The sequence below is a fragment of the Natrix helvetica genome (assembly GCF_964273705.1).
Source record: "Natrix helvetica genome assembly, chromosome: 6".
Taxonomy (NCBI): Eukaryota; Metazoa; Chordata; class Lepidosauria; order Squamata; family Natricidae; genus Natrix; species Natrix helvetica.
Window position 1 is genome coordinate 31,558,114 of NC_138553.1, and position 19,765 is coordinate 31,577,878.

The following is a 19,765-nucleotide window of genomic DNA, read 5'->3' on the forward strand; positions in this document are numbered from 1 at the left end:
GTTGTAGTCTGTCTTTGATGTTGTTCTCCATCTTCTTCTAAGTCTGCCTCTTGTTCTTTGACTTTGTCCTCTTTTTGTATATGCCTTGTATGATATGAAATCCCACAACATTCTCTCCAAGTGAGCAAACCACTTTATTTGCTGTTTTTGTATGTAACTTAAGATTGGTTCTATGCCAATTCTTTCTCTTACGGTCTCATTTCTGATTTTATCTCTTCTGCTCACTCCAGCAAATTTTCTCAAGCATCTCTTTTCTGTGATGACAAACTTTAATGTTTTGTTGTAAGTGTTCATGTCTGGTACTGGCAAGATAGGATGAATATGCTTTATATGAAATGCTTCTTATATTGCCATATATTGTATTAGTGGAGCCAGGTGTCTTAATACTTGGTTTGCCTTACTGCATCGTATGTTAATCTCTTCGTCCATTTTACCATCTTTGGTAAACGTTGTTCCTAGATATTTGAACTTTGATACTTGTTTCATGGTTGTTCCTTCCAATTACTATGTTTAGAGTATGCTTTTTTCCTTCTAATTGCCATTACTTCCATTTTCTCTTTGTCAATTCTCATATTATACTCTGACATTCTTGGTTCATGGCCATAAGATGATGTTGTAGTTTCTTAACTGTACTTGCTATCAATGCCTGGTCATCTGCAAAGAGTAGTTCATTGACATTATTTCTATTCTTGGGTTTGGCTTATTTGCTTATGATGCCAATATAGGTGATAAACAATAGTGATGATAGTACCCATTTCTGTTTCACTCCAGGTGTTACTGTGAAGGGTTTCAATGTTCCTTGGTTTGTTCTGACTATATTTCTGCAATCACTATATAAGCTTTTGCTTACTTTAATAAGATGTTCACTTACTCCATTTTGGGTCAATGTTTACCATAACAATTTCCAGTCAACTCTATCAAATGCTTTCTCTTGGTCTACAAATGCAAGAAAGAGATTCTTATTGTACTCCATATTATTTTCTACTAGTTGTCCCTCAGGGCTTCACAGTCCTCCCTTGCTTAACATCTACCTGAAGCTGTTGAGTGAGATCATCCATCACCATGGGTTGAAGTATCATCAATATGCTGATGATACTCAACTCTACATCTCTACATTTGGTGACCTGAGTAATGATGTCTCTGCCCTCTCATGATGCCTGGCGGTGTAGGGAGCTGGATGGGGAACAACAGACTTTGACTGAATCCTGGCACGACTGAGTGGCTTTGCGTGCATGGAGACCCAGGATATGAGTTTTTGTCATCCTTAATTCTGGTTGGGATTGTGCTACCATGTACACATCCAGTTTGCAAAATGGAGATTCCCTGGTCTATCATCTCCCGCTTGAAGAGCAGGTGATGGGTGTGAGTAGGAGAGTTTTTGCACATCTCAAGATTGGTACCAACTATGACCTTTTGTGAATTCTGCACTCAGTTTCTCAAGCCCTACTCATTTCTTGTCTGGACTCCAGCAATGTGCTCTATAGGGGATTAGCCTTGAAATACATTCAGAAGCTTCAGCTGGTGCATAGTGTGGTTGAACAAGCAGTCTTTATGGCTATGATGGTCCATACTACATCTATGCACTGCGAACTTCACTGGCTACTAGTCAATACAATTGAGCCCCAATTTATGCTATTAAGTGAAACATTTGCTAAGTGAGATTTGCCCCATTTTATGATCTTTTTGCCTTTTTGTTAAGTGAATCAATGCAGTTGGTAAGTTAATAACCTGGTTGTTAAGTGAATCTGGCTTCGCCATTGACTTGGCTTGTCAGAAGGTCAGAATGACCCTGGGACACTGCAACCGTCATAAATATGAACCAGTTGCCAAGGATCTGTATTTTGATCACATGATCATGGAGTACTGCGAAGGTAATGATTGTGAAAAATAGTCATGTCACATTTTTCGGTGCCGTTGTAATTTTTTATGGTCACTAAATGAACTATTATAGGTCAAGGACTACCTGTATACACCCACTCATTTTTATTTTTAAAGCAGTAGTGGTTTTATAAATTATTATGAAGAACAGATCTCATATGTTGAATAAGCATCTATGTTCTATTTCAGAAATACTACAAAAAAATTTCCACGCTGGTGCCAGAAAAGCAGGTTTGTAGCTGTAGTTAAGCAGGGTTTGAAGGGCGTCATACTATTCTGGAAATCGGTATGCTTTCAAAATCACAGATTTATCAAATGCACTGGAAACATTTTGAATGAAAACATGGCTTTTTTAATCTGTTGAGGGAGCTAAATTACTTTAAAGTTCTGCCTCATGTGTGTGATTCTCTAATAGAATCACACATATGTGATTTTTCACAAATGCATGAAGAACTATTCTAGGATTTCAGTAGAACATATCTATTGAATGAAGGAAATCAAACTGTTGAAAGTAGAAAAGCAATAACATTCCAGAATACTCACAAGCACAGTCAGGCTAAACCAGGAGTAAAATGCTACCGGTTCGGGATGGTTCGCACAAACTGGTAGTAAAAATGCTACTGGTTCGCCCGAACTGGTAGTTTAAAAATGCTAAAAAAAGTTTTAAAAAAGGTTCTGATGATCAGCTGTGACAATCAACTATGCCACACGATTATTGGAACCTTTTTAAAACTTTTTTTAGCATTTTTAACTACCGGTTAATGACCCACCAAGCCACGCCCACCAAGCCACACCCACCAAGCCATGCCCACAGAACTGGTAGGGAAAAATTTTGAATTTCACCATTAGGTTAATCTCCAGGTTTACAGGAGATTGAATTTCACAAGCAGCATTTTTAACAAGATGTTTCTCAATACATTTTAGCCCTCTTAGTTCATATTAAACAGAACAGAACACATAAATAAAACTGAGTATCATTAAATAAAACTCTTGTCTGACAATTAGAATTTTCCTTCGTCTGGACATCACACATTTTTTTACCAAGGACTGGAAGCTAATTGACAGGCACTAATTTCAAGTGATTCCATCTCTCACATGATAAATATTCCTCTTCACTATTGGATTCAGAATCTTTAACACATGCAGTGAATTAGTATTCTGACTACTGTTGACCAATAATATATTTATAAAAGCTCTATAAAAGATGTAAGAGAATAGGGATTTCCAAAGGAAATTTCCTTCATTAAATTACGAAACACTTGGCAGCTATTTATTTGCATTTCAGAAAACTATCCTTAGAGTCATCTGAAACTATGCAGCAGGAGCAAGATAGAGAAAAAGAGAAGGACCACTTTCTTCATAGATGAATTTCAAAATTAAATATTGACTATCTTCACACTTATAAGCATTTGATACTGTTGTTCACATTATAATTATTATAATAAATTTTCTGCTATTGACCTGGCATCATCAGAATTTCCTGTTCTAGCTGAATCATTCTTTTCAATATGGATTTAACTAGACAATGAGAGTAGACTGCAGATATTCAAGGTTTACTTTTTAAATGTATTTCCTTAACTTTATCAACTTTCCTGCTCAAATTAGCTACTTTATAGACACAGTCCAGAATCAAACTAGATAGTAATTCCAACAGATTTGAGCTAATTAACTATACAAAAAAGAGAATCCTTTAATTTCTTTTTTGCTAAATAAAAGTTTCTTTCCTTTTAAATCTTTTCTCCTTGGGGATAGGAAAAAGAGGCTGTTTGTGGACCCTTGAATTCCCTAGATAGCTATATTGATGGCAGCTGTCTTCCAGGAATCAGACACTACATGCCATTGAAAACGTTAGTGTTCAACCCCCAAAAACAAAAATTCTGACCATGTTAAAAATAATTACAATTCAGTAGACCAGGCTAAAAAATTTACTTGAATAATTCACTTCCATTTCATTTGGCATTGATTTTCAGAGGGCAAAAATATCTTGATTCACATATCAATTTAATAAAAAAGATCAAGAGTTTTTGCTCATGCAAATCTTTCTTTGGCAGAACATGAGATGATCTAAGTAAGTTACAACACTAGGTTTATTATATACAGAAACACTCAGTATACTCTGATGTAGCTATGTTTGGTTTTCATAAGGAAGATGTTTTGTTTCGTAAATTAAGTGAATAAATTGGGAGAGCATTAAAACTACAAACATATTTTGACAATAGACTGAAATCTCTCTGCTAAATTTGTCTCAGAGTATTCTAAATAACAGAGTTTTTCAAAATAACATAGGTCCGTTTTACCCATTTTTTCCAGTCCATGTCTTGAGATCAATTAGAACTTGTTCTCTTTGCTAAAGGTATTGAAATAATTACATGTCTGTCTATCTGTCTATCTAATTTATATAGCCGCTTATCTCACAAGAAGTATGACAGGCCTTAATTCAAATACTTGAGTGATTCTGGGTCATGGCTATCATCTAACATGGTAATATTCTTTGATTTCAATGACTGATACTACAACTTACAATTGCATTTTTAATTTGCTATATGTTCTATAAATTTCATGTTTACCTAAATAAGAACCAATATTATACCCATTTTAAACATAACCAACTGAAGCTGAATGCTTGCTGTTGGATCAAGACTGTGCTATGAGTCTATACGCGGCTATGCAATGTGAGTTCAAATTTCTTAGCTATGCAAAAATTGTCTTGGCTAACACTGAGAACTACCTTTTACCATGTGTGAAAAATATGTACATTTTATCCAAGTTATGTCTATTCAAAAATCCTAAAATGCCACATTTATTATATGTTATTAAAACTTAATGCATATATACATGAATTTTTTCATGGGACCAAAAGGAAAATGCTTCTGCTTTTGAACACAATTATTTTAATTTACCAATCTAAACTATTATTCCTAAGTAATGTGACATCCTACTAACAACTAGGCCCAATCTTGCTTAACTTCCAGGCCTAAACAAGATCAACTGATTATTCACATGTAGTTCAGTGAGGCAACTAGTAGTATTTGAAATAATGAAGCTTTTGACATTTCACCGGTAATCAATGAGTATCCAGCAGTTAATTTCCTTTTTTGTGGTTACATGCAAAATGAAACTGAACAAATGCAAAGCAAGCAAAGTGATAACAGGGAAGGAGGAAATGGGTCAGCACAGGAGACATCGCCTATAGAAATGGCTTGGTTTTTTTTTTCTTCTCTCTCTTTGCAGATAGATTGGAGAGGAAGGAATTACAAGAGAATAAGCAGGCACATTATGCAGAGTACATTGGACGGTTGGGGTATCCCATTCATAGCTGCCAGTGCCAGCACATTACCGTAATGTGCACCTACTTGCTCACTTGTAATCCCTTCCTCTCTCATCTCTCTGCTCTGCAAGAGTGGGGAGAAGAACAAATGGACATGCACTGGCTGTAATTGCAATCATGTGACTGAGACACTGCAAAATTTGTCAATGCAGGCATCGGTTGCAAGTGCAGTTATTTTTTTCAGAACCATTGTTAAGTCTGAATGGTTGCTAAACAAGGTAGTTGGTAAGTGAGAATTGCCGATATAGGCATCTCAAGAACATAGCCAGAATTTCTCTGCCATGTTTGATAATAGTGCTAAACAGTGAATAGTTGAGAGAAAATGACCATTGGCTTACCTGAAGGGTCCTTTTCTGTACACCGCGGGAGTGTCCAAGCAATGGGTTAATTCAGTCTGCTTGCCCTTAGGACTGAGGAACTATTTTTCCTTTAGCCACACCTCCTCCTGGTGTGATCAATCCCCCAGAATTCTTAGAAGGAGTCAGTTCGTGCGGACGGAGCGAAGCGTCCAAGATGATGTACTGTTGACACGAAGAACCCGAATCCCGGCCTTGAGAGCCAGGGTGGGTTGGACTCTCCCGCGGTGTACAGAAAAGGACCCTTCAGGTAAGCCAATGGTCATTTTCTTGTACACTGCTTGGAGAGTCCAAGCAATGGGACATACCCAAGTTATTGTCCATCTGGGTGGGCAGAAGAAGGCTCCCGGGATTCGGTCTCTGATGCAACCGCCTGGAGCACACGCCTGCCGAAGGACGCCTCAGCTGAGGCGAAAATGTCCAATTTATAGTGTCGCACAAAAGGAGAAGGAGAGGACCACGTAGCGGCCCTGCAGATGTCCAGGATTGAGGCCTGGGTGGCCCAGGCCGCCGAGGTAGCAGCACTTCGTGTGGAGTGTGCGGTGATGCCGCGCGGAACGGCTTTGGATTGGCTTTCATAGGCTGTCGCAATGCAGGCACGAAGCCACCTGCCAATCGTGGAGGAAGAGACCTTCTTCCCTAGGGAACCAGGCTGGAAGGAGAGGAAGAGAGCCTCTGACTTCCTGAACTCCGCAGTGCGAGCGATGTAAACCTTCAGGGCCCTCCTGACATCAAGATTGTGCCAGGAACGCTCTCTGGGATGCGACGGATGAGGACAGAAATTTGGCAACACAATGTCTTGCGCTCTATGGAACCATGAGTTTACTTTGGGGGTAAAGGTCGGGTCCAGCCTCAAAATGACCCTGTCAGGGTGGATGACGCACAAGTCCTGGCGAACAGACAGAGCCGCCAGTTCCGAAATCCGGCGGGCGGACGTGATGGCAATCAAGAAGGCCGTCTTCAGCGTCAGGAATCGAAGAGAAGTAGTGCATAGAGGCTCGAATGGAGGGCCGGAGAGGGCCCGTAGGACCACGGACAGCTGCCAAGTAGGGTAGCGATGAACGGTGGGAGGGCGAAGGTTAGAGGCGCCCTTGAGGAAGAGTCTCACCTTCGGGATTTTGCTGAGAGGCAAAAGATGGTCGCCCGACCAGACGGTGGACAAGGCCGCCACTTGGCGTCGAAGGGTGTTCGGGGCCAGGCCCTTGTTGAGTCCCGCTTGAAGAAAGTCAAGGACTCTGGAAACAGGCGCGGTCGTAGGCTCGATGAGCAGCTCCTCACACCACTTTGCGAATGCGGCCCAAGACGCATCATAAATTCTGGTGGTTGAAGGGCGTCTCGCCGCCTGAATGGTGTTCACTACCTCCTCTGACAGGCCTTCGCCTTTCAGTTGGTCCCCCTCAAGTGCCAGACGGCCAACTGGAGCCACTGGGGCTCTGGGTGAACCACGGCCCCCTGGCTGAGGGAGATCTGGTCCGGAGGGATGCGCCATGGAGGAGACACCGACAGGTGGACAAGGTCGGCGAACCACGACCTGCGGGGCCAGTGTGGGGCCACGAGGAGAACTTCCCTCTGCGATGACTTTGGAAATGAATTGAGGAAGGAGAGGCAGGGGCGGGAAGGCATACAGTAGCTCGCGGGGCCACTTGCAACGCAGTGCATCTGTCCCCTCCGCCCCCGGGGTGAAGAACTGGGAGTAGAAGCGGTTGAGCTGCTTGTTGTCCCTGGATGCGAACATGTCTACGGTCGGATTTCCGAATCTGTTGGACATCTGGTGGAACAGGCGAGGGTCCAGTTTCCACTCCGCAGGATCTATGGTTGTCCTGCTCAACCAGTCTGCCTGTGTGTTGTCCACTCCGGAGATGTGGTCGGAGCGGAGAGATTCCAGGTGGCGCTCCGCCCAGCGGCCCAGGGACTCCGCCTCTCTCATCAGTGCTCTGGATCTGGTGCCACCCTGGCGGTTGATGTGGGCCTTGGTGGCCACATTGTCCGTCATCAGAAGCACATGTTGACGATGGATGGACCGGCTGAAATGGCGCAGGGCCAGGCGAGCAGCTCTCAGTTCCAGTAGGTTGATGCTGTAACTGGTTTCCACTTGGGACCACTTGCCCTGGACAACCAGGGAACCCATGTGGGCTCCCCAGCCGGAGAGGCTGGCGTCTGTGGTGATGATTAACCTCTCGGGCTCCTTGAATAGGTGGCCCTTGAGGATGGCCGGAGACACCCACCAGCGGAGAGACCTCTTCATTTCCGGCAGAACTCGAATCGGTCTGGGAGAGTTGCTCCTGGATGCCCTCTGGTGCGGCAGCAGCAGCCACTGAAGAGCCCTGGAATGCAGGCGGGCCCACGGCACGATGGAAATGCAGGAGATCATTTTTCCCAGCAGCTGCGACAGAAGGACCACTGGAGCCTGCCTCAAGCTCATCACCTTGTGGGTCATGGACCTTAGACCGTCCAACCTGTCTTGGGAGAGGAAAACCCTGCACAAGTTGGTATCTATCACCGCCCCCAGGTGTACAAGTCTGTTTGTTGGAGTGAGATGGCTCTTCTCTATGTTTAGAGTGAAGCCGTGATTTCTGAGGGATCTCATAGTGGTTTGGAGATCCCGCAGGGCCTGCTGCCTGGACGACGACTGGATAAGGATGTCGTCCAGGTGGCACTGGAGCCTTATGGGCCTGCATCTTAGCTGGGCCGCCACTACCGCCAGAACTTTGGTAAACGTCCGAGGAGCGGACAAGAGGCCGAATGAGAGAGCTTTGTACTGGAAGTGGCGACCTGCATAATAAAAGCGCAGGAACTTCCTGTGCTGTGGACGGATGGGAATGTGGAGGTATGCCTCTTTGAGATCTATAGATGTGAGGAGATCTCCCTGTCGAATCCCCGCCAGGATGGTCTGCAGTGACTGCATCTTGAACCTCCGGTAGGCGATGTTCCTGTTGAGGTTTTTGAGGTCCAAGATGGCTCTCCACCCCCCTGAGTTCTTTGGCAGCAGGAAGAGGATGGAGTAAAACCCCCTCCCCTCTTCGCCCTGGGGAACGGGTTCCACGGCCCTGATGTCTAGGAGATGTCTGACTTCCTGGTCCATACGCTCCCTCTTTTGAGGGCAGGATGGGACGGGGCACCGGATGAAGGTCCGGGGGGGGAGGGACAGGAACTCCAGGGAGAGGCCTTCCCTGACTATCTGCAGAACCCAAGCATCCTCGGTTGTCTGGGCCCAATGGGAGGCAAACAGCTGGAGCCGACCCCCGATGGGCGCCGTGCTCGGGCAGTCACTTTGACTTACGGAACGGCCTGTTGGAGGCCCCACCGCGGTTATACTTGCGGAAGCCGAACTGCTGCCTGCCTCTGTCCCGAAAGGGCGCCCTGTCCTGGGACCTGTCGCCCTGCTGACCGAAGGACCTATTGGAGGGAGAGAAGGAAGAGGCAGAGGTGGAAGGCTCGGAGGCACGAAAGGACTGCCTCCTGGAATAGGGAGCTGTCTTACGTTCCTGCTTCTTGGTTAGAGAACGGAGGATCTTCCTCTTGTCCTTGGACTCGATGAGGAGAGGATCCAGGGACTCGCCAAATAATTTGGACCCCTTGAAGGGGGCGGAAGCCAGCTTCCACTTGTTTTTCTGGTCCGCTTGCCAATGGCGGAGCCAGATCAACCGGCGAGAAGTGATATTAGAGCCGAATGCCCTGGAGGCGAATTTAGTGGCGTTAAGGGAAGCGTCAGCGGCGTATTGGGAAGCCGCGATTATTTTAGACACGTCCTGGTGGAGGCGGACCTCTCCCGCCGGGAGCTTGGTTAGGAGCTCGCGTAGCCAGATCACAGAAGCCCTATTGAAAAAGGAGGCGGATGAAGAGGCCCTAATAGCCCAGGCAGCCGCCAGGTGGGTCTTGTGGCACGCCTTTTCCGCCTTCTTGTCCTCCGCCTTAAGGCCTTCCAGGAGGTCGGCCGGTAGGGAGGAGTTAGAAGTGAGTGCAGCGATGGGCGGGTCGACAGTGGGAAGGGCCAGAAGGTCCTCCAGCACTGGCTCCATAGTATAAAGCTTCCTATCTACCCCACTGGGAGAGGACTGCGTGGCTGGTTGAGCCCACTGGCACTGGATTAGGTCGAGAAACAGCCCCGGGACCGGAACCAGCTCCTGTTGGGGTGCTGGGACATCAAACATGACCGCATTGGGATTAGCCGGAGTGGCATCCGCCGCCGGCGCGGCCGGCTTGGGCTTGATCCCCACCCTGGTGGCAGCCTTGACCTTGTGGAGGACAGATTTGAAAAGGCTGGGCTTGAACAGACCCGCAAAGGCGGGCGCTTCAGGGGGGAGGTCCTCATCATCCGAGAGACCTAGCACCTCCGGGTCAGGGTCCTCAATGGCAGAGGCCTCGCTGACCACCGAGGATTCCAGGGAAGGATGGCGAGCACGCTTGCTTGGAGGGGGAGCTGCCTGATCGGGTTTGGGACCCCTTGGGGCCACTGCAGTGGGATTCTTAAATTTCATGGCCTTCATGATGCCCTTGGCAATGGCACGGGCCATCAGCTCCTGCATGCGGGGAGATAATTCCTCTGAGTCAGAATCAGGATCCAAACCCTCCTCTAGGGGGGGTGAAGCCTCACCCTGCATATCATCTATGCTAGCATCCCCAGGGGGAGGGGCCTGCTCACAGGCCCAAGAGGGTGCCAGGGAAGCCGGCTCTGCAAATGACCTATTTGGGGATAGGTCCTGGGACTCCACCTCCTCGGCAAGGACCATTTGGAGATCCTCCCGGGAGGGAGGGATTCCTGAGTGGGACTGCTCCCTGTCTGCCTGGCGTCTGGCCTTCTCAAACTGCTTGTCAAGGGGCCGCTGGCGCCTTTCAGCATCCTTGGCCTCAGCCACGGAAGGGGTTCTGGAACGCTGTTTCCCAGAACTACCCCCACCACTCTTGCCCGCACCCCCACTCCCCGATGAGGAGGAACCCTTGCTAGGGGCCTGAGAGAGGCTCGGCCTAGTATCTTGGGAATCGGGGGGACTAGGCAGGTCCATAGTCAATGACCACACAAGATGGAGCAAGGCTATGACAAGGCAGAAGTTAGAGAGAGAGACTGGTTGCTGCAAGGGGAACAAAACAAAAAGATTTGTCAAAATTGCTACATGCACAGTAATTGAGTCAATACGTATGAAATATCCCATGCTTAATACCAGTCAGAGGCCCAGGGGTAGGATTGGGGCCTGCACCGAGGCGCAAGGCTCCGCAGGAGAAGCAGGGAGGAGAATGACTAGAAAAATGCTTTGGCCTGCGCTTACTTAGGCCTCCTCCCTGAGCCGGTATAATGACCGTTGGTATGGCCCAGGAACCAGCACCGCTCGCAAAAATAGGCAAAAGGATGGAGGTGGTGATCCCAGCCTGAGAAACCCTTGCTAGGCCCTGCCACCTCCAGCGGTCTCCTGATAACGAGGCTGATGCAAAATGGCGGCCATGGCTGGGCGCACTTTTTTCACGCCTAAAATGGCCGCCGCAACAGCGTGGGGCTAAGGGAGAGCGAGGAGCGAACGCGCCTCGAATGGCGACGATCGCTCACTCCTCCCTGCGGCAGAGGTCCTCTAGCAGGCCGGGGAATGAAAAAAACTTCGTCTAAAATAACAAACGAGGGGCCTGGGAACGTAGGAACCTCGCCGCTGCAGCCGCGCCGTTTTAAACGACAAGCGGCAGGCCTCCGAAGCCGTCCCATAAGGATCGGCTGAGGGGCACCCCCCCACCACCTTCCAGCTTACCTCCTGGCCTTCAAATGTAAATTCTGCTGGAGAAAAGCGCAGCGATGAGGAGAAAAACGTCTCACGAAGTTGGGGAAATGTTAGGAAAGAGAAATAAAACGCAAATAGAGAGTCCAAGCCAAAAAAGGATTAATTCAGCTCAGAGCTCTAGCTAATTACGTCCAAACGGGCTGACTGAGGAAGAATTCTGGGGGATTGATCACACCAGGAGGAGGTGTGGCTAAAGGAAAAATAGTTCCTCAGTCCTAAGGGCAAGCAGACTGAATTAACCCATTGCTTGGACTCTCCAAGCGGTGTACAGGAAAACTCCCCATTGCCCTCTACCATTAAGTTCATCTGCCCCAAGACTAAAATTCCACAAATTTCTTTAAACTGAGTTTCTCCCAAATGTATTTTTCTTCACAGTAAAAACTGCTTAGTTGATATGTCCACGCAGATTAACAAGCTACTGCAAGTTCTAGCCAACCTGATTTGATGTGTGACCAGAGAGTCAAATTGCCAGGAATGTGAAATAATCAAAATCAGACCAAAACTGATAATAATCAGAGCTTTGGGGGCCTTGGGGTAGATGAAAGATTACTGCTTCAGTTAACTAAAGAAATGCTGGGAATGAAAAGTAAAAACAATATATGATGATTGATTGTAAATGACAGCAAAAGTTGTGAGTTAAAAAGTGAGTGTTTTTTTAAAGTATTAATAAGAAATCTAGCCTACAGTATTAGAAACCACTCGTCGCCAGCTACTCCCTAATATATAAAATATGTATAAGTATGCCAAATTAAACTACCAAAATTAACTGAATTACTTATCAATGAAATTATAAACACAGGAAAGTTTTAAACAATACAAAAGAATTGCATAATTCAGGAAAATTAACAATTAGGAATCATGTTATTGTGGGCTTTATCATATCTAACATTTGAATAAAGCGAAATCATCTAGTATAGGGATCCCCAACCCCCCTGTCTGTGGACCGGCATCAGGCCGCAATATGCCAGAACCTGAGCCGCACAAACAAGTGAAGCCCCATCCGTGGGATGCAGGCAGCACACGAAACCACACCCCCTTCCAGTCCATGGAACTGGTCCTTGGTGCCCAAAAGTTTGGGGGCCACTGATCTAGTATGAATATTTGATCACATAACCCCACCCCAAATTCTTCCATAAGACTGTTATTTCTTCATAGAAATCTCAGCTTGTGAGAAGAAATCTATGCATGTGTGAAGATGGCGGCAGCGACAGGAGGACTTTTTGGTGGCCAGCAGCTGGGTGGAAAAGAACCCTCTCAGCCACCTCTTTGAGAGTCGGCAACCTAACCGGTGGACAAAGGGAGCGGGCGGCAGCCTGGGGAGGCAGTGAACACTTTGCCCGGGAAGCTTCTGCGACGGCCACAGGGAAGGCCCATCAGAGGTGAGAAGGCCTGGTGAAAAGAAAGCTGTGCATGTGCGAAAATGGTGGCAGCCACTGGAGGACTTTTCAGCACTGTGCAGCCAGCGGCTGGGTGGAAAAGAACCCTCTCAGCCACCTCTTTGAGAGCCAGCGGCCTGACCGGTGCCGTCGCCGCTCCCCCCCGGCTGAGCAGACAAAAGGAGCAGGCAGCAGCTGTGGCCATTGCCTGATTGAGCTGCAGGCCTGGCCTGGTGGGCGGCTTCTGCAATGGCCGCAGGAGGAGTGCCCCTTCTTGCCTCTGACAAGCCTTCCCCATGGGTGCAGCTGGAGCACCCCACTCTTGCTGGCGTGCTGAGCAGAGCCACCAGGCCGGCCGGGCTCTGTCCATGAGATGAGTGTGGCCAGCGGCTGGCTTTGGAAGCGAGCAGCTCTCAAAGAGGTAGCTGGGAGGCTCCTTTGCCAGCCAGCTGCTTCCCAGCTCCGGTCAGCTTGCTGTCTGACACACACTGGACCAGCTGCCATGGAAGGTAAGTAGCCTGCCCGAAGAAAGAGGTGGAAGAGCGGGACTAGGGTTGGGGCCATAGGGAGGGCGGGGAGGCAAGAGGGCATGGCGAGAGGACAAGGCTAGAGCCGGGGAATGGCACATTCCCCAACCCGGCTGAGGCAAGCAGTGAGAGGGCGGTGGCTCCCGGGTCTCAGGGAATGCCGCGTCCTTGGGGCCCCGGGCCCCGATCCAAGGCAAGTAGGTGCCATGCTTACTTTGGTGAGCTGATCAGAGCAGGCGAGGCGCAGAGACGACTGGCGAAGCATGTAGCTGGCGGGTGGGCCATGCGGCGAAGGCATATATAGGGCAGGGTGAGCATCAAGCGAGCCAGTGAGCGTCAGATGGGGCGAGCGAGTATCAGGCGGGTGGGGAACCAGTTTGGGGGCATGGCCAGCCTGCTGTCCCTACCGTTTCGGCAACCCAGGCCCAATTACCACTACCGGTTCACCCGAACTGGTGTGAACCGGTAGGATATCAGTCTAATTGGTAAAACCCAAAGTCAAAGTTTAATTATTTTCCACTTCAAGTACAAATTTCAGAAGCGGTCTCCATGTGAAAAGAAAAGCATTTATATACTTTTCTTTAATCAAAATAGTCAATCTTTCCATTTCAGCCAACTGCATAAGAAAAAGGGCTCTTTCATATACACTAAAATTTAAAATGTTATAATTTAATTAAATATCCTACAGAACAAAATTTTAAACGGAAAAAACAATATTTTAGAAAAAAGCTATTATCCAGATTTAATTTGGTAATATCAAAAGAATTTAAACAATGTACTTAACCTCAACAGTACCATCAATTATTTACATCAACATTTGAAATTAAAAGGAAAATTATTACATCTAAAATATAAATACTACTGCTAATGAAAAACTACTACACATCCATTCCCATTATAGCTGTTTTCCACATAGCAATTTTAAGGTCTCAACTGAAAAATTATTCTAATATAAAAACCATAAAATATTGCTAATGTAAATCTAGATACCTAGATTACATGTTTTATTATAGTGATTACACACTGTAGCTTTCAGCTTCAAAAAATCATATATTGTTCCACAACTAATACTGCACACAGGCATAACATTTGAATGAATATTAAATTCTATCTTTTAATTAAATGTTTATTAACATTTTCATTGCATTACTATAGTTGTCATTGTTGAGAATTAAAAATCCGTTCTCCAGTCCGTAAATAGTAAGTGTGTGGGTATAATATATACAAAATAATAGTAAATATAAGCATCTATTTTTTCAAACAACAGTAATATAAGAATTTATAATATATTATAGTTGATGAAGTATATTTTAAATTATTAGTAAATTGAATATATATAATCAGAAATAAGATTCTTTCCTTCCATTTAAACTGAGGCATATAGTTGAGTAAAAGTATTCAGCAGGTAAACAATAACTTTTAAAATAAAATAGGGAGTGATTGAGATAGAATAACAGTATTACAAATGTGTCTGAATTTACATCTGTGAAATACTGAACAGCCATGCAACTGCAATAGAAATATATTTAATTTTTTTAAAAAGAATTTCAATTGTGGGGCAATATAAAAAAGTGAGACTGTTCCTTTACCTATTCTGAATACCAATTTACAAATGTGCAAAATAGTTTAATTTATAATATTTGTTGTAAATATTAAACATTCAATAAATTGGGGGGGAGGCCTTTAAGTTAGCATTGACTCTTGGGTTTCCCAGTTTCTAGCTTGGTGCGCCTTAACTATTATATCAAATTGGCTCTTTCACATTATTGCCCATAAAATTACTTGGTAACTGTCATCTAGGGAGCTAAGTAAACAGACAAGACACTTGATTTTCTTTAGTAATTGTTAAAAGCTTCCAAGTGCGGTACATAAAGTTAACTACACTCAAGAGCTAACATCAGACCTTATCTTCACTGTACTTAATATTGCAGAATAAAATATATTGATACAGTAAAATACAGGTACAACAAAAATCACATACAGAAGGATCTCATTATTTTCTCCATAAAATGTGGTTATTAAAATCTCATTCTATATAGGTTAGATAAAGTTAGAGAAGAGACCCACAAAAGAAAAGGTACACAATTATTTTGATAGAAGTCTTACTTCCTTGAAAATCTGATCAGAGTGTAACAGAATAACACAGTTGGAAGGGACCTCGGGGGTCTTCTAGTTCAACTCTCTTCTGAAGCAGGAGACTTTATATTTTTTCAAACAAATGACTATCCAATCTCTTCTTTAAAACTTCCAGCGATGGAGCACCCACAGCTTCTGAAGGTAAGGTGTTCCACTGATTAATTATTCTGTCAGGAAATTTTTCCTTAGTTCTCAATTGGATCTCTCCTTCCTAAGTCTCCATCCATTATTTATTGTCCTGCCCTCAGGTGCTTTGAAGAACAGATTGACCCTCTCTTCTCTGTGACAGCCCCTAAAATATGGGAACTCTGCTATCATGTCACCTCTAGTCCTCCTCTTCGTTAGACTAAACATATCCAGTTCCTGCAACCATTCTTTATATGTTTTAGCTTTCAATCTCCTACTCATCATTATTGCTCTTCTCTATATTCTTTCTAAAGTCTCAATAACTTACTTGTATCATGGTGGCCAAAACTGGACACATCCAAGTGTGGTTTTTATCAAAGCAATATAAAGCAGCCAACACTTAATAATAATAATAATAATAATAAATTTGGATTTATTAGCCGCTCCCTTTCCAAGTAGGACTCGGGGCGGCGTACAATGGAGCATATAACATGAAACATATATAATAACACCAAACGTACATACATACACAACACACATACATACACGGAGGAGGAAGCAAATTACATCAATAGACAGTTAAAAATCTGCTTTAAAATACCCCAATTGTAAAAACCCAATAAAATTAATATTTAAGAACAATTTAAAAACAGTTTGGAGGAATGGGAAAATTACGATTGCGATTGAGCCAGGCCGGATAATTGAAAGAGGTGGGTCTTCAGCTGTACACGGAAGGAGCGGAGATCGGAAATCATCCTGATGTCACGGGGGAGGTCATTCCATAGGGCTGGGCCCATCACAGAGAAGGCTCTGCTCCTGGGTGTCGCCCCCCGGCACTGTTTGGCGGACGGCACCCGGAGAAGTCCCTCTCTGTGTGAGCGAATTGGTCGTAGGGATGTGTGGGGCAGGATGCGATCCTGCATATAACTAGGCCCTGTGCCATGGAGCGCTTTAAAGATCATAATCAAAACCTTGAAACGCACTCGGTAGACCACAGGCAGCCAGTGCAGCTCGCGCAGGAGAGGTGTTACAGGGGAGTATCTAGTCCTCCCCATAATCACCCGCGCGGCCGCGTTCTGGACCAATTGTAGTCTCCGAGTGCATCTCAAGGGAAGCCCCATGTAGAGAGCATTGCAGTAATCCAGGCGAGACGTCACTAGCGCATGGGTGACTGTGCGTAGGGCATCCCGGTCCAATAAGGGGCGCAATTGGCGCATCAGGCGAACCTGATGGAACGCCCCCCTTGCCACGGCTGTTACATGGTTATCCATGGACAGCCGGGTATCCAGGAGGACGCCCAAATTGCGCACCTGTTCCATGGGGGCTAGTTGGACGCCCCCGATGGCCAGAGATGGAAGCACCTGGTTGAACCGGGAGGCCGGAAGCCACAGCCACTCCGTCTTGGAAGGGTTGAGTTTTAGTCGGTTGCCATCCATCCTCTAGCCGGTGCAACAGGATACCATGGTCGATGGTATCGAACGCCGCCGAGAGATCTAATAGGACCAGGATAGAGGAACAACCCCTATCTCTGGCCCTCCAGAGATCATCAACCAATGCGACCAAGGCCGTCTCCGTGCTGTGCCCGGGTCGGAAGCCGGACTGGCGCGGGTCTAGATAATCATTTTCCTCCAGGTGACGTGGGAACTGCTGTGCTACCACACTCTCTACAACCTTCGCTAAAAAAGGAAGGTTGGAGACTGGACGATAATTGACTAGGTCCGTTGGGTCCAGGGAAGGCTTCTTGAGCAGGGGCCTCACCACCGCCTCTTTCAAGGCGGCCGGTAGAGACCCCTCACCCAACGAGGCGTTCACCAGGCCCAGGAGCCAGTCACGCGTGACCTCCCAGGATGCCAGTACAAGCCAGGAGGGACACGGGTCCAATAAACATGTGGTGGGTCGCAGACGTCCACGCAACCTGTCCAAATCCTCGATGGCAACCGAGTCAAACTCCTCCCAAAGCGGTCCCTCAAGACTCGCAACGGGCGTCTCTACTGAACCACTGAAAGGGGTCCATCCCATCCGGATTTGAGCGACTTTGTCCTGTAGATAATTCCCAAACTCCTCTGCTCTGCCCTGTAAAGGGGCTTCCCGTGGTCTCTCAAACAAGAGGGAGCGGGTCACCCGAAACAGGGCGGCAGGGCGGTTATCTGCAGACGCAATAAGAGCAGCGCAATGTTGACGTTTGGCCGCTCTTAGTGCCACAAGGTACGTCTTCAAATAGGCTCGTGCCTGTGCTCGGTCAAATTCGGAACGGGAGGATCTCCAACGACTCTCTAGGCGTCTCTTGTGGCGTTTCATAACCCTTAGCTCCTCGGTGAACCAAGGTGCCAGGGTGGTTCTTCGCCGCAGGAGAGGCCGCAAAGGCGCCACCCGGTCTAGGGCCCCGGTAGCCGCACTATTCCATGCGACTACCAGGTCCTCTACTCGGGGGCGGGTCAGGTCCACAGGAGGTGGCCCAAGTTCCGTCTGGAACCTATCCGGTTCCATCAGGCGCTTGGGGCGGAACCATCTAATACCTTCCAGTTCCGCCTCCTCGCGGCGGGGGGTAGCACCAGGGAAGTCCAGCCGGAGAAGTGAGTGATCCGACCATGACAGGGGAATAGTGTCTAGATCCCCTATTCCCAGATCACTCGTCCACTGGCCAGAGACAAAAACAAGGTCCAGGGTGTGGCCTCCCTCGTGAGTAGGGCCCTGAATTAACTGGGTCAGGTCCATGGCTGTCATGGAAGCCATGAACTCCCGAACCCCCTCAGACGCTTCTCCCATCGACGGCAGATTAAAATCCCTTGATGTGATCACTTGATGTGATCTTGATACTAGCCCTCTGCTGATGCAGTCTAGGACTGCATGGCTTTCTTGGCAGCAGCAGAACATTGCTGGCTCATATTTAAGTGGTTGTCCACTAGGACTCCTTGATCCCTCTCATAGTTACTGCTATTGAGTCAGGAACCATGCAGTCTACACTTGTGCATTTGGTTTTTCTTGCCTATGTGTAGAACCTTTTTCACCACTGAATTGCATTTTGTTGGATAGATCCCAGTGTTCAAGTCTGTCAAGATCCTTCTGGAGTGTTGTCTATTCCCTTGGTGTCATCTAGGTTCCCTTGGCACAGCTAGTGTCCCAGCTTAGTGTCATTTGCAAATTTGATGAGTTAACCCCTCTTAACCCATCTAAATTGTTTATGAAGATATTGAAAATTACTGGGCCTAATACAGAACATGGATGTACTCCATTGCATGCTTTTCTTTGCTAGTCCTCTAGCTAGTCCCAGTGCTCCAGGATCTTTGAAAGATATGGTTCAGTAGTTCTAAGATCACATCTGCCAGCTCCTTCATAACTCTGAGATGTAATTTATCTGATCCTCGTGATCTGAATTCATCTGGAGTAGTTCCTGTTGTCTTGCCATTTTCTTGCCTGTTTTGACTTGATTAATATGTCCTTTACAACACTGATTTTATAGGTTAGAATGTTTTTCCTTTTGTATAAAGACAGATACAAAGAATGACTTAAGAAGTTCCACTTTCTCCTTCTGCCCATCGTCATCCATTAGTGGATCAATCATTTCCTCTACTTTTTTCTTGTTTCACACAAGTTGAATATACTTTTTTAAAAATTATTTTTGACATTTGTTGCAAGTCTTTGTTCACTCTCAGCCTCAGCTTTCCTGATCCTGTATAAAATCTTTGTGCATAGTACTAATTTTTGCAGCAGTTTCTAAAAGAGATTTGTATTTTAGTAACATCCTGAGGGCTACTCTGCTGTGAACCACAGCTTACATACTAGATGTTTTAAGTTCACACAGGACATGAAGCCCATCCAAAGAGACCACATTGTATTCTATGGTTAGTTAAATATAAATAAAATCATAAATGCAACTATTTCTAGCTAATGATCTGCTACTCAGTTTGCCTATATAATCAATAACATAGATGAGTGTAAACATTCTACAAGATACAGGATCATGTCCCTATGTAAAAGCTTTATTCAGTTTTGATCTCCTAATACCAATTAACATAACCTTTCTTAACTTAGAACAGAAACAGACACTACTTTAGGATAGGTTATATTGCACCTGCTAAGATGGAGGTGTCCATATGTATTCTAAGAAATTGAAAAGCATTGTGCAAAAACATTCATTATGGCAGGCGTTACTGTTTCACTTACCATTCTTCCTCTCACTAAGAGGAGGAAGATTGGGGTTCCGGCCAGGATGGAGGCCTACAGTCAGCTCGGGTTGCAAGGAAAGTTCCTGTAGTTCATTGGCAACAGCTTCACT

General features: G+C 46.0%; 1 protein-coding gene across 3 annotated transcripts in view; it reads right to left on the reverse strand.

Annotated features, from left to right (window-relative positions):
- Positions 1 to 19,720, reverse strand: part of MRTFA (myocardin related transcription factor A) — a 65,385-nt gene extending 45,665 nt beyond the window's left edge. For all 3 annotated transcript variants that reach the window (XM_081958361.1, XM_081958360.1, XM_081958359.1), the window contains exon 1: positions 19,654 to 19,720. The gene's annotated coding sequence lies outside the window, so the exon portion shown is untranslated. The remainder of the gene's footprint in view (positions 1 to 19,653) is intronic.
- Positions 19,721 to 19,765: the final 45 nt, after the last annotated feature.